Genomic DNA, 5,421 nt, shown 5'->3' with positions numbered 1-5,421 from the left:
AGCGTTCAGGTACAGGTGCGTGGTCGACACGTTCTGCTCTCGGGACAATATTTAATACGGTGAACCAACGACAGTCATATAAGATGGGTATCTCACCGGCACCGTGCTGAGAAAGTCGTGGAGAAATTTGTGACGAGAAGGTGTAATATTGTAAAGGCCTGGTTCCAGTGGGATGTGGCCATACCCCAAATGTCTAGAGAGGCCCTTGTGTGGTTGTAAGAAAAAGGTTTGAGGGAAAACCTTGAAGCCAGAAGTTTACAAATGAATAGTCACTACATTCCCCCAAACCTGAGCCCTTTCAGTTATTATTTTTGTGGTTTGACTGACAGAGTCTACGGAAACAAGCCACACACGATTGAACAGTTGAAACTCAATGTTGAACAGGGCGTCCAAAGAATCGACTCCAAAAACATGCCACAGTGTCATTCAAAATTTCCGTTTGGCTTAAATTAAAGCTTGTAAGGAGCGAAATGGTCAACACCTGGAGATTTAAATAGGCATTGCCTCCGAGACTATATTTAGCTACTGTTTGTATAAGTTTCTTCAATGCGCAGATAGTGACTATTTGAAATGGAACAGTGTGGTTCATTTTTTTTCAAAGGTTGCATAAATTTTGCGTTGTACTCAATTTTGCTCGAAATTTTTAAAACTTGATATTTTTCGAACATGGTTTTTGGTTTTGTTTTCTTATTGACCAAAGTAATATCCTCCTGGTTGAAATTTATTTCCTCAAAGTTTCTTTAAAATTGGACCAAAGATGGCCTAGTTATTGCCCTTTAAATGAGTTTTCTTTTCTTCTTTGTTTTAGACAACCGTTACAAGTAGATGAACTTGTGTTTCAATTGTCCACAAGAACTGGCAAAACTTTCCCCACACAAATGAACGACCATGAAAATAAGCACATAGACACAAACATGTTTACTCTCTCTCTCTCTCTCTCTCTCTCTCTCTCTCTCTCTCTCTCTCTCTCACACACACACACACTCACACACACACACACACACACACACACACATACACACACACACACTCACAAACTCCACTCATCCACATATAGCCACTCTCGTTCAGCGTTAAGAAATGTCTCCGATATTAATATCTTTTTAAAAGTGCATGTGAGTAATATGGCTTTACGTTAGGACGGACCTTCAGACACATAATATATACATTGTAGCTTTTTCCCTGAAGGCAAAACACTGGCCCAGTAGAGAGAGTAAAAGGTTGGAGAAATGAAGGGGTGAGTTAAGAAAAAAATAATAAAAGACGCCAAAAAAAAGGAGTCGGTCTTTAAAATTTTGAGAGATGAAGGAGAACAATATATGTTAAAAGTTGAGAAATCTAATTTATAAAAAAAGGGGGGGGGGGGGGGGTTAGCAAACATACGTGTACAAATGAATGAGGAATAAAAAAAAGGTTAGTAAAATGAATGGGGTAACTAATAAATGAGAAAAGAAAACGAAGAAAACGTTAGAGAAATGAAGAGGTGAGTTTTTAAAACTACATGTAGTTTTAATGCAGTTTGTCTAACATCCCCCTCGACATAATGAGGGAAGCGTAAAAGTTTAGAGAAATGAAGAATAGAGTCAAAATGGTACAGAGGAATCGAGGCAGTTTTTTGGGGGGAGGGGGGGGGGGGGAATTAAGGAAGAAGAATGCTAGGAAAACATGAAGTGTGGAATAAAAAGTTTGAGGATTGAAGAGAAGGGCAAACAGGTTAGAGAAACGAAAGAAAAAAACAAAACAAATACGAAACACGTATTGTCGATATACAACGATGTGTTGCGAGATCTCTGGGCGTTTTGTTTAAAGAAAAGACAGCAAGCGTTGGCAAAAAGTCGACAATCATGTCTTTTGGTGAAATCACCCTCACTGCTATAGCGTGACATCATGGGAACTCTCGACATAAGAGTATCGCCAGAGTCATTTCACAAACGCCTACGTCATTTTCTGAAGTTTTGAGAAAATTAAAGATAATAAGTCAGCCCCAATCAGTACCATGACTTGAGCATCTTCTGGGATTTTTAAAACTAAGGAGGAAATACGAAACGAAACGAAACTATGTTGTAAATATAAATGCCCCGCGGTATAGTATTTCTTTTCGAATAAGGCATTGGATTACATCTGGAAACCTCCAGAAATGTGAGCAATGGTAAAATGATGCTGACGACATCTGAATAATAAAAAATGCATTCTCGAATATGTAGATCCGACAAAATTGTCAAACTATGCAAGCATTTGCAAGGACACTTTTTAAAATATAAACAGTAAAAGAGTGCCATTTTGTAGAGTACAATATTGTTGATTTCTTTAAGTAAACGCATGATGACAGAAACAAGAACAGAAATAGAAGGTCGAGCAGACCGTTCCAGAACACCTCGACTGTTCACGCTATTACCAGTAATACACGGACTTATTATAGTCATCATTGTTCATGCCACTTGTGGTGGCAGAAGACGTGTGTTCCTTTCCCGTGCGGGGAGATTTTATTTTTTATCCTACTCTCCGTCTACCGGGATGAGCTGGGCTGAAGCAGCCCGCCGACTTTCTGAACTATATTGTCTTAATAGGGACATAAAACATCTGCAGTTTTAAATATAACTGCAACCATCACAGGATCTTTAACCACTCATAGCAACGAATATGTTCTATTCATTTAAATGAACTTTCAGACAACGTGACTTACACACTTTTCTCGTTGAAATGAGATCTATGGGACGGAACTTGCAGTTTTTTTAAAGAGTCCATTCAATGCAAGTATATTCAAAATGCAATCCGTTTATAAATAATATCCTCTTCTAACACACCGGAACATCAGTCTGCTTTCAACAAAGGCGTTGTTTCATTGGCGCTGACTTGGGCAGTCCCCACTTTCTCCTCCTCTTCCCCTCCTGGTCTCACTTCGTACTCAGTGGACGATGTGTCAGATCTGCGCACCATACGGAATGCCCTGCAGAGACAAACAATTAACTTATTTGTATGTTGATCGTCTACAAAAATTGTCAACCCCCCCCCCCCCAACCCCCACAAAAACCCACAACCCCAAAACAACACACACACACACAAAATAACAGCAATATACACAAGAACAATATGAACAACAAAAACAACAACAGCAACAACAAAAAAGCAACAACAGCAACAAAACAACAACAACAACAACAACAACAACAACAACAACAACAACAACAACAACAACAACAACAACGCATTCTGTTGGAAAAATTAAGTTAAGAAAAGTTGAGTTGGATTTGTATTTACAGCATCGTTGACACAGTTTTGGCACGTAAGCGCCGTGGAACTGCGGTAGCTATTAATAACTCAATATAAAATAATACAGAAGTGCTCGCCAAGCACCAAGGACTTACAAAAGTATGCAGCCGTCTAAGAAGCAGAGAGCGGCCATTAGCATGAACACAGATCCCCTAAATGAGTCGACGGTGGCGTTGTAGATGAGCGTGTAGAGTGTGGAAGACACCAGGCTGGCTATGGCGTCCAGTGTGGACAGGCTGGAGAACAGCGCCCCTGGTGGAAGCAAGAGCATAGTAATAGTATAGTAGTTACAATCTGAGGCATCGTGGTACAATTAGGCTCTCGTAAATATACTGAAATCGAAGAAATCAACATTTTCCCGCCCGTAGGCTATTTCTATCAATTTTAAAAAAAATGTTTTGAGCTCAACATTCTTTAGTTCCATAATACCTACCTTTACTTTTCCATCCTCTGTTGCCGTAAAGCATCGAGGGGAGAAGCAGTTTTCTATGGTAGGCCAACTCTGCATTTGCGTGGTCTACCACTGCCTTTTAAGCCTGAGTGCTTTGTGTTATAGGCTCTAGAGGCTGGTTATCTAGGTGACATTCGTGACAGGTGGCCAAACCCTTAAATATTCTCTGTTTTTCTATGAAATGCAGGCAGGACTCAGAGCCAACAGTCGCTCTTACTTCTTCTTTTCTCTTCCTGTCTTTTCTTGCGATGTTAAGGGTTTTCCGGAGACATTTCATCTCGCACTCAGAGATATTTTAATTATATATTTTTTTTTTGGAGTATAACGTCGGTATATATGAAATATTGATGTAATAAGTAGTCTTTTTGTGTCCAAGGAGATGTTTGGATGAGATAGCAGGGGTGCGAGCTGGTAGGTGATGGTGATGGCTTTTTTAGTTAACATTTCTGTTTCTCTGTCTATGTATGGACCTGTGGGGCTGTCGTGGTCTGGAGGTTAAGGTTCGTTTAATAAGTCTCGAGTTAGAATCCCGATAGCGACGGAAAACTTTTTTCTTTACAATTTTCTCCTTTCGTACCACTTCCTTCTCTCTAACAATGTTTTGTCGTCTGCTTTCGTCTCCACTTTCTGCCCCCCCCCCTCATCCCCTCCTCTGGGCTCCTGGCACGTTCTGCAGCCTTTCTGCAGCTACACGGGAACTCCCGAGATTTTCCGCTCTTATCCAAGAAGGCTAGATGTAGAACTTACCTTTAATGAGATCTGGGGTGTGGTTGAAAGATAGCAGTAAGAAGGAGCCAAGGAGTACGGACAAAGGCAAAAAATCTCAGCGTTCCCGAGTGCAAGTTTCACACGTTAAAGATCCCTTGGTGGTCCAAAATCGATAAGAGTAGGCTTCGGCCGTCACCGTACAAAATTCAAAATTTCCTACCAACTGAAAAATTTAATGTGTCCCGCGCACTCATATGATCTCATGCAGGTGCAAGGGCCTTAAAACACCCCCCCCCCCCCAAAAAAAAAATAAAAAAAAATAAATAAAAATAAAAATAAATAAATAAATAAATAAATAAATAAATAAATTTTAAAAAATATATTTAAAAAATAAATAAATAAAAAAATGAATCTAAATAAATAAAAACAAAAAAACAACCCCACCCCCCCAAAAAAAAACCCAAATATCGACCTGTTTTCAGACAAAAGTGCTGAAATATCTAAACTCCTTCACCTGTTTCAGTTATTTACTATTGACATAGATATTCAAGGGACCATGGACTTGGCTCACTTTCATAGCTTCCGTTTTTGATGTGCTTATTTTCATTTCAACTTTCTCGCAGCTGTTGTTCAGTTTGGTAGTGTGATTTTGGGGGCTTTGTTGGTCTGAGTGAATAAAACATTGGTCGTCTGCTAACAGAAGTTCATTTAAGCTTTCTGGGCTTTGGTTTGCGACTTGCGTTATTGTGTCTGTATAATAATAATAATATTATAAAAAGGAGGGGAGATAAAACGCATATCCTTGTGGCACTCTGGAGCTTACTTTAAACAGTCTGTATTGCCTCCCTTCGTTCTTTCTGAGCTTCTGCAGTTGGTATAATATTGGACTTGGACATTGTCTAACACACACAACAGCTTTGAAAGTCACCAAAACTTTGGCGACCCTTTTCTTGTTAATTTTGCCTCCGACTCTAGAATGCCCCGCCACCCTT

General features: G+C 39.6%; 1 long non-coding RNA gene across 1 annotated transcript; it reads right to left on the bottom strand.

The window, feature by feature from the left end:
- Window positions 1-2,757: 2,757 nt before the first annotated feature.
- On the bottom strand, window positions 2,758-3,518 carry LOC118479132. Its single transcript, XR_004859498.1, has 2 exons — window positions 3,366-3,518; window positions 2,758-2,947 (listed from the first exon to the last, which is right to left on the bottom strand). It is a non-coding gene; the product is annotated as an uncharacterized LOC118479132 (long non-coding RNA).
- Between the last annotated feature and the right edge of the window lie 1,903 nt (window positions 3,519-5,421).

This window comes from Aplysia californica, unplaced genomic scaffold, assembly GCF_000002075.1.
Source record: "Aplysia californica isolate F4 #8 unplaced genomic scaffold, AplCal3.0 scaffold02777, whole genome shotgun sequence".
NCBI lineage: Eukaryota > Metazoa > Mollusca > Gastropoda > Aplysiida > Aplysiidae > Aplysia > Aplysia californica.
The sequence above is the reverse complement of the archived record's forward strand: the minus strand, read 5'-3'. Positions and strand labels throughout refer to the sequence as shown.